The following is a 9,900-nucleotide window of genomic DNA, read 5'->3' on the forward strand; positions in this document are numbered from 1 at the left end:
ACAAATGATAGAATGTACAGAAGAAAAGACAAAGCATAAAGTATATCAAAGCATGCATATTTCAGGAAAAACAAAACAGTTAGTTCATAGCACATTTTTTGTTTCTCATGTCTGCCGGCTTACTTTGTGTCAATTATCTTAACACTCATCTATTCAACCTGATGACCCTGCTTAACACATAGTTATTTCTTCATTAACATGCATCATCGTATCTGCTTCTTCACATATTTTGAATACAAATGTTTTTCATTCTTTTAAATTCCTATTTAAAAACATTCCAGAAAATGATATGTTAACTCAATGGTAATTCCTTATTCATGTTATCATTACTGAATTATTCAGTACAATACAGTCAAAATATATTGACAGTGATTGCCTATTTAAACAATTATTACTTCTAGGCCCGTATTTGTTCACTGGTAATTGTTCTTAATCTCATCACAATATAATAAATCAACAGTGAAACGTATGTTTACTTTGGCAACCTACATCTGTAACCAAATAGGAGATGAAACATTCCACCTAAGAGCCTTTTCATACCCTCCAGTACAGTGTAGCACAAGTAAATAAGTCCTCCCAACAACAAATGTCTCAGCTCTAAAATGGTCCCTGAAAAGCAACTTTTTCTCAGGACAAAAAAAAATGAATCCGCCCCCTAAGGTGTGTTCCCTGTCTTACCTTCTTTGCACAACTGCACTGAATCTCTCAATGCCTCTGTGTCTCATCACACAATGGAAACAGTGCATAGCCTCTGGCAGCTCTCTCCAGCTGAGAGCCACCTCTCTCCAGAGGACAGAAAAGGAAAACTGCCGGCACTAACAACTGATCCTGGCAGATAAAGGAGCAGATAGGAGAAGAGAGCGCCTTGGACAACACTTGCCCTTCCCTGGTCATCAGTGCTGTTTCCTTTAGTGTTTGTCATTCTTTTACAGCTGCTGGCTAAAAAAGAATCTCATTGAAAGTTTTTTTAATCTAATTTGATTCAGAGCTTTAAGTGTCATACAGCATACCACCTTTAAGTGTTAACATTTAGCTGGATCCATGTAAGTCATATTGATTAAGATTTCTCTTGACCTCCAATAAGAATATGGCTTGCTACAAACACTGGATTTTTGAGACATTTGCTGATGTGTTATAATGTAGCAGTGCTATTCCAGATGACCCAGCACCAGATCAGTGCATCATTCATTCTCCTTAGGGCAGCTGACTAGAAAAGTACTTAGGCAACACAGCCATCAAAGGTCGCAGAGGGCACAGCTGGAAAAGCCCTGGGTCAAAGCCCAAACCTAGTCTGATTAACTGTACATCAGCTGCATGGTAAGATCATATACAGAAATAGTTCCACATCGGAAGTTTTGCCTAACTCTTCTTTATCCAATTCTTCTTCTTCAGCAATGCAGTGTGTGTGGTCTATAAGAGCCTAACACCTGGTATTTGTCCTGAAGAAGACCTTGATGGGGAATGGGGTCTGAGTGAGGGTGCTTATTTTATTATCTTCTACTCTGCTGCAGGCTATAGCTGTATTAATGCAATGGCAGGGATCTTTGAAGTTGTGACTTTATGAGACAAAAGCTAATTTCCTTTCCTTTGTTCATTATCGAGAGAGACTTCCAGCCAGGCGGAAAAGCATGCCGTGCTAATTATTTCATTCATGAGTTGTACTCAAAGTATGTAATGGATTTCGCTGGGCTTTTTACAGGTAGGCAGGCTGATATGATGCACGGGTTTGTTAACTTACACTGCTAGAGCTGTGCTTCTCAGACTGTTGCAGAAGTGCTATTTTGGCTCCATTTGGTGCTATTTTGAACATATTTTGCGATATTTATTTACATGATACATATGAATGAGCTAATTATCCAACTAACAGGTTAAGTGGAGAAAGTTGCAAGAATTCGCTGTGTAAACTGATAAATGGACACAGTTAGAATTCATTGCATTTCTACAAAAAAATTTAGGATCTACTTATATAGGCTTGAGAAAAAGAAAAACATTTCAAACTTCAGTTGTATGAAACAGTGAAAACATATGTATTTTATCAAGATTAAACTTTATTGTCAACAGGCCTAAATTAAGAGTTGATGCATTGCTACTCTTTCTGTTCCTCTACATATATATATATGCCCTGATTACTTTTAAGACCATGAGAACTTTGAAACTCATTTCAAAAAGGAGTTTTAGAGTTTGCAGGGCCAAGTTAGGCATTTGACATAATGGGATTTCCATCTGCCCCTAAAACACAACTTGGCAGAACATGAAGGCAAATGCAGCATTTCACATTACATCTTCGCCTTGCGCAAGGATGCCGCCCACAACACCTGAGTGCTCCTAATCAGGAAGATGTGTGCATCTTGTCATGGATGTGGGTTTGGTTCCTTGTGAGACAGAGTTGGTTCACAGACACACACATGCACACCCAAAAAGAGTGCAGCTATGATGCAAGTAAAGCAATATACCTCCTCCAATTTTGTCTGACACCCCTCCCCTTTCTCCTCTCCCTTGCTTTGTTTGTGCTCATTTCATTCCATGTGCAGCCTCCTGGCAGGCAGGTCAAGGTTTACCCGCGCACCACACACCATTTCCCTCACATGCCGCCTAGGGGAGGAACACCAGAAGCCTGAGGCAAGGGCAAGCCCAAACAGCTTGCTAAACATTGCCGCCATCACCACCTCAAACCTTTCTGATGGAAGGACAGAAATTCACAGCTGAAAATCTCAAGTTGGATCTTTATCTTCCTCCTTTCCCTTCTTTCCTTTGTTCCAGTGGTTATTGCTTTCATTCTTTTTTTTCTATCCCCTTTTATCTAACTCAAGATTATTGATTTCCATCAGTAGTAAGGTATATGTCTATTAACCGGCAGATTTAATAGAGCGACAATAGAAAAAGTACTCATTTGTTCCCTCTATAATGTTAGTGTTCATTTTGAGAGTCTGATACAAACCTTGGCTAGAAGCTAGTGCAGGATTTTTAGCTGTAAATGGAAAACGCCTGTGGGCTTTTCATTTTCTGGGCCCAGACGTTCCCTTCATGGTGTCGGAGCCCTTGTGTTCACAGAGTTCATGTTTCGCTCCAGGCTTTTTTTTTTATTTTGTTTTATCTCATAGCTTAGACTAGCAGGGCTTTAACTCCCAGAGGACTCCTGCGTAGCAACAGCAGAGATCAACAAAGTAAGTTTGTTTATGTTGGCTGTGTCCGCATGTTGTCGACTTATACATTTCTCAGTCTCCATTTCCTGCCTCTCCTTGCCCCAGGGGAAAGGAGCCCTCTAATTGGATCTTGTTCTAATTGAGCCTAATACTGGAGCTAACCGGAGTTGGGCCCTGTGGCTAATGAAGAGCTGAATCAAAACTAAGCACTAAAACTTTGACTGTGTGTGTATGTATGCTGGATACAGGCATTTTTTTCCACATTCCATCAGAAATTCATTATTATTCGGTTTAGTTTAAGAGGCTTTCTTTTTTTATATCATTGCTGATATATGTTCTGTAATGTCAGAGTTAGAACAAATGCAAGCAGGGTTATGACAGACTTAGTGACACTGGTCTTGAGGTAAGGTGTTTTTTTTATCATTTATGGCACCAATGTTGTGTTCAGATACACATTATTTTATTGGTTTAGTTGCAGTCTCAAATGAATGTATGTGCTATCCTCCTAGGCCATTGCAATCCTATCCATTATTTTCAGGATTAGTTTGCATTAAGAATCCTAAAAAGTGGGGTTTTCTATGCCTCTTGTAAAAACAGTAATCAATGATACTTTAAAAAATGATTAAATTTAACTCTGGTTTTACAACTGCAATTCAGATGAATTTAAAATGATGGAAGCCGATCTGTGTTCATAAAGGAGCAAGTTTCATCATATTTTGTAGGCAGTAAAACCAACAATTATCAAGAAATCACAACTGGGCAATTTTCATTGTGTTGCAAAGCAGTAAAGCAATAACATAAAAATAAACTTTGAAGCCATGCTCCACAAAAATTACATAATCTCATATAGCTGATCTGTATTAAAGCAGGAAAAAAAGAAAGAAAAAAAATAGCTTCCTAGTCAAGTTTCTTGACTAGGCTCAGAGGAGGGAGCTAGTTTAAAGTTCTGTAGTTTTCCAGATACCATGTCTTGTTTCTGCCTCTCAACTACTGAGCTTGCCTGTTTCCATCTCAACGTTTCTGCCTGAACTTGCTGTTGAACTCATGGCACCCTGAACCTGCCTGAGCGCTCTGTGGATTCCTAGAAAACTTGATGTGTCTGTTCCAGCTCTAAACAGAAACCCCTGGCCAGGTTATTGAATCCTGGATCTCAGAACCATATTTTTCTGGACTGTTTTTCTGACCTGGCTCTGACTTCTGCCTGTTCACGGAGGCTGCATTGGGGACACTCTGAGTGGCTCCGCGCTACATCTTGTTGGCAGTCCATCGGCTGGATCTTGCCTCACCGGTGAGGATGGACTGAACTGTTAAACCAGGTAAGTGACTCACATGGATAATCATCTTCCGTCAGATTATCATGGTCATTTAACTGCGTTTGTTCCTAACTAGAGTGCCAGTGATGGGTGGTGCCCTGCATCCGCTGAAGATCCACATTCCCGCTTATCTCCATTCTGTTGTTAATAAACATTTCGAATTTTACCACTGCATGTCTCGCCTGATTAGTGGGTCATACATTCTGAGTTTATTACACTTTCTGATAGTAATGAATTACAATAGGCTCTGGTCCAAAGACTAACATTTTTTTTGTCTGCATTCAGAAGCAGAAAGTTAATAGTCCTTCAGATTTTTATGTCTTCAAGACATGCTTGTAGTCTTTGTGATAGGATAGTTTCATTTGGATTTATAGACAGATATAGCTTTATATCATCAGCATAACAGTGTAAATTAATCCACCAGTTTGGAGCATATATTCAATACAGAGAATTGGTCCTAGCACTGATCCCTGTGGTAATCCACAAGCATCAAGAGGATTTATCATTACCGTGAACAGACTGAAATCTGTCAGATAAATAATATTTAAACCAGCAAAGCACTGTTCAATTCAATTCTTTCTAAAAGAGTATTATGATCAACCTGGATTCCATTTCTGTATTGCTTAAGCAATACATAAACTGAACACTGAGATTTAACAGAACAAGGACAGATACAAGTCCATTATCTGAGGCCATGAGAGGATTATTAGTGACTTTCACCAGAGCTGTTTTAGTGCTATAATGAGCTCTAAAACAAGATTGAAATTCTTAAAAAAATTCATTATGGTGTGAGTGGTCACAAACTTGTTCGGCAACTACCTTCTCAAGAATCCTAAATAAGAAAGGAAGATTACATATAAAATAATTCATATTAAAGATAAAGAGGACGGTCTTTTATTTCTGGGGGGATAATCTAAATAAGTGGTCCTCCTAATTGTCAATCATACTGGTAATATGTTTATGTAAGGCCATCCTCAGTGCTCGTCCCCAGTAATCTTTTTCTGCACATGCGCACTTTCAGGCATATATGTGTTGTGAGCTACAGTTTCAGACAGTCATTGAAGCTCACATTTCTCACTGTGGTTCTTTGAAAATTGCCGAGGGCAGTGAGAGAAAAAGTTTCTACAAAGTGTATGAACAGTAAACAAAGGCCTCAGAAGAGGCAGGTATATCCCAAAATGCTTTACGCTGAGAGCTCACCTCGCAAAGCATTATGGGATTTTTGCTCTCACAGTGGCCTCCTGTCGCTATAGGCTGTTGCTACCCGACAGCAGCAAATAATAACAAAGGTGGTGCAGGCACTGCATGCAGGAGGGGTTACTTGTAGCCTGACGTAGTCCGACTCAATTCTAGTCAGAATATGAGTCTGATACTGCTCCATAGAGCTGTGATTATGGGGCGTGTTTTGAAAGAACCAGGAAAAAAATGCCTCTGTACTCAATTGGATAGACCTACAACCAATAAGAGCAACGGAGTGCGTGACGTATCTTAAGCGAGGCATAGTTGTTGTCCACAAAAATCAAAGCGTGCAGTTTCACGCCTAGAATAAGAAGATGAGCCTTGATCGCGTTTCTCTGTTCCTTTTTTTAAAATTAATTTGCTGTCGATATCTTCTAGAACAGACCTAATAGCAGAATCTACTCACCCAAACTCTCCAGCGGCAGCCATTATTGTTGTCACCCAAGCGCGCTTTGGTCACGTGGTTGATAACGTTACTCTTGATCATCTGTCCATCATCGTATAAAGCCCGCCCTGACAATTTGATTGGATCGCCTGACAGTGGGCTTTAATACTCGCGCTACTATGGAGCAGAGCCAGACCGAACTTCCCCGAACTCAAACCTTGTGGGCGGGACTAAGTTCGGACTGGCACCCAGGCTAGGTTACTTGACCAATGGGAAGCAAAAAGTAGTCATCTGTCCAAACGGTAAGTTAACTGAGTTTGCTATAAAGTCCAGTATATAGTCCCCGCTCTATATATTAAATGAGGTAACTTGAAACTCGCTATTCCTGACATTTTGAACTGAAAAAGCTTCCTGGATGGGAAGCAAAATGTCTTCAAACTTGTAAACAAAGTCCAGTGGATTGTTTTTTTTATTTTCTTTTTTTGGAATTACAATGCCCTGGATGACTGAGAATCTTCACCAGCAATCCTAATAATAAAGAGATTATCAAGGTTCTCTTCTCTGTTTAATTTTATTTTTAGTTTCTTTGTTATTCTGTGTCTTTGTAGTTGTTTTCTGTCAGTTTGGTATTTCTTTAGTTACTCTCTGTTCCCCCTTGTGCCTGTTCCTTTCCCACTGGCTCCCTCCTACTTAGTCCTATTCACACCTGCTCCATATCAGCTCATTAGCCCATCCTTTGTTCTGTTCCCCATATATACACCACCTCTGCTGTTCCTGTTTGCCAGTTTCTTGTTGTTTTGTTGATACCATGTCTGTTGCTGCCCATGTGTATTTTCTGTGACCTTAGTGCATTTTTTCTTGGTTTTCACTATTTTTGCATTTTGTTCTGGATTTTTGCCTCTGTTGCCTGTTAGGCAACCAGCAAAACTCATCTCTGCCAATTCATCTCTTTATTCAGGTCTTCAAAGCCTCCACCCAAGCTGACAGATTAATTTCAAGGCTTTATGAACTTTCGTAGGGGTACCAGTGGACATTAACTGTGTGTTAAGTTTTAAAGAAAGTAGCACCATTATTAAAACATTTTAAAGTCAACATAAAAGACAGTAACCATCACCAGAACAAAGCAGTAAATCAAGAAAATAAAGATAATTGCTTATAGACACTTTTAAAATGCATGTGTGGACAATCCCACTACTTTGCCAGGGGGTGTTAGATCATTGGGATGTATGTATGTGGAGGTCAGATGTATCAATTTTGCTCACTGAGGTTTTATGTGTGGGCAGCAAACCTGTTCTTGTTCTCAGGGCATGAAATATGGCTGTTTTACCAAAGCCTTTGGCATCTCTTCCAGAAACACAAGGTGTTCTTTAAAGGCAGTTACTTGTGCATAAGGCAATGTCAAATGCCAGGAGTAATTTCTGGTTAAATATTGATATATCAAAAAGTAGCAGGAACTTTAACAGATAACAGAGCAGAGATGACAGTGTCAAGGCAATAAAACTGGGCTAGTTAAAAAAGCTAGGTTTGTTAAAAGATGTTAGTGTTTTTTAAAACACAGCTTTAAAACACATATTCAGTCCCCTGTTAGTTGTATTAAAACAGGCTTTTTGGTTTGTTAAAAGAAGCTTTTAATGCAACCTTTTGCATTGATTTGAAAAGATTCAGACATGGAGTGAAATTAAGCTTTGTTTGGACTAGTGAAAATGCAGACAAGCATTATATTGACAAGGAGTTGAAACAGGATACATTAAATTTAACTTGACTGACACTCTTTTAATTTTCTGGTGATTCCAGAAATAAATTACAGATTGCAAGATACAGTGCTGACAGGGGATTGTTGGCCTAGTGGGTCCCCACAGCCTCCCCTCGGGGTTTCTGAGCAAGACCCTTAACCCCACCCTGCTCCCCGGGGGCTGCACAATGGCAGCCCACTGCTTCCCAAGGGGATGGGTTAAATGCAGAGAGTTCATTTGTTGCTCTGTACTGGAGACGGTAGAGACGTTCCACTTTTGCCTACAACTAAACAAGACACAGAGTTATGCATAGATATGTTTTCGTATTCCTATAAATCATTTATTGTGCATTAAAATTGGGCATAGCTGGTAAATTATGTCAATGTCTTATAGTTTTATTAACTAATGTGCACAAATGCTTTTTTATCCAATTTAATATCTAAATTTCATGAATATAAAAAAATTATAAGGCAAGATCAATAGTAAAAAATAACACCCGACTCTGTATTATCTGACATTATTTTAAAAAGATGTTGTGAGAGATGGAAATTAGTAGCTATTGTAAATATTTGGATAAAAAACAACCTTGCATAAAAAAAAGAAAATCCTCCATTATACCTTAATCAATTATGGTTCTGAATAATATTAACATCCAGATATATTTATACTTACATCAAAATGGTTTTGTTGTTGTTTTCCCTTAATTACATGAGACTGCAGAGGAAGCATTTGTGCAGTGTTAAATGATGGAGATAGAATTTTTTAACATCTAGATGTATTTGAACTGTCAGAAATAAATTTAGCAGAATAAATTTAGAGGGTGAAAAGGTCTATTTAGGTCGGACAATTTCTTTTTAGCAGGCACAAACTTTAAATGCAATTAAAGTAAAACAGACAAACAAACAAACAAGACAAAGACAACTTTTTTAGGTTTTATGATTGATATTTAATCTTTTATACTCAACTTTTGTTATATGTTTTTACTTTTCCTAGTAGCACTTTTAAATACTTTTGTAAAGTTTGAAATAAATCTAATCTATTAATATAACCACTGTTAAATTGACATAAAATAAAATTATTACCTCCAACTCGGTTTCACATGCACTCGTTGGATTCCCCACAGCAGGGATTATTGTGTACATTTTTTTTTGCTGGCCATGCAATTTAAAGCTTCTAATTTGCAATCTTTCAAGATCTCAGACCTATATGATGGGACCAAGTTGAGGGATTAGATGTAGTTTTTCAGGATATTCTGACTTTGGTTGTGGTTTTTTAGGACCCAAATGCAGAGGTGAGGAGCCAGAAGACCGTGACAGTACCTCCCACATAAGGGTGGATTCCAGATGTCCTAAAATGTCCATACCGACCCCAACACAGTTGAAGGACCTACCTGTGACAGTAGAAAACTCAAGGAGCTCAAGAGGTAATACAATGTTAACTACTTAAATGATGCATGCAGTATATATAGCCCTTCCTCATCAATCACATACTTTTGACGGTTGGCATATGTTGTAAATTTGTATTTCCTCAAACTGTAAAATCCTTGCAACAGACTAAATTATAATAAAACTAAAACGCTTTCTTTAAACCAAATTACAATGTTCCTCTTATATTTGGCTAATTTATGATCGAATATTTAGCAAAATATGTTTCGTTGCATGATTGGGTTTTGCATCTAAAGACTAACGTTTCCCGTATTACGTGCATTGTTGCCAGGTTGGGATGTTTCCCAACTGGCATTTTAGGATGGCCGTCTATGGGTAAAAAATGTTTTTCTTTAGATTTATGGCCTAAGAGATCAATAGACTTTGGTTCAGAGCTTGCTCAATGGACTCTGGATGGCACATAGCATGCTCACAAAGAGGTTCTGTCTGAGGAGGAGTGCTAAGTGGATCTAACTGAGGAGTGGGGATGCTAATAGGTTCTACCTGGGAAGTGGGGATGCAAATAGGTTCAGATGGTGGAGCTAGGACAATGAGTGGAGCTGTCTGAGTGGCTAGGACACTGGGGGAAGCTAACTGAGGAAAAGGGAGGACTGTTTCTCTAATGGGTTCTGGCACGGGGACTGGCCCACTAATGAGCTCTGG

At 38.8% G+C, this 9,900-nt stretch overlaps 1 long non-coding RNA gene across 1 annotated transcript; it reads left to right on the forward strand.

The window, feature by feature from the left end:
- Positions 1–2,536: 2,536 nt before the first annotated feature.
- On the forward strand, positions 2,537–9,157 carry LOC119795728. Its single transcript, XR_005282363.1, has 3 exons — positions 2,537–3,164; positions 4,262–4,459; positions 9,090–9,157. It is a non-coding gene; the product is annotated as an uncharacterized LOC119795728 (long non-coding RNA).
- Positions 9,158–9,900: the final 743 nt, after the last annotated feature.

The sequence above is a fragment of the Cyprinodon tularosa genome, unplaced genomic scaffold (assembly GCF_016077235.1).
Source record: "Cyprinodon tularosa strain WSP-4 unplaced genomic scaffold, ASM1607723v1 ctg52, whole genome shotgun sequence".
In the NCBI taxonomy this organism is placed as follows: domain Eukaryota; kingdom Metazoa; phylum Chordata; class Actinopteri; order Cyprinodontiformes; family Cyprinodontidae; genus Cyprinodon; species Cyprinodon tularosa.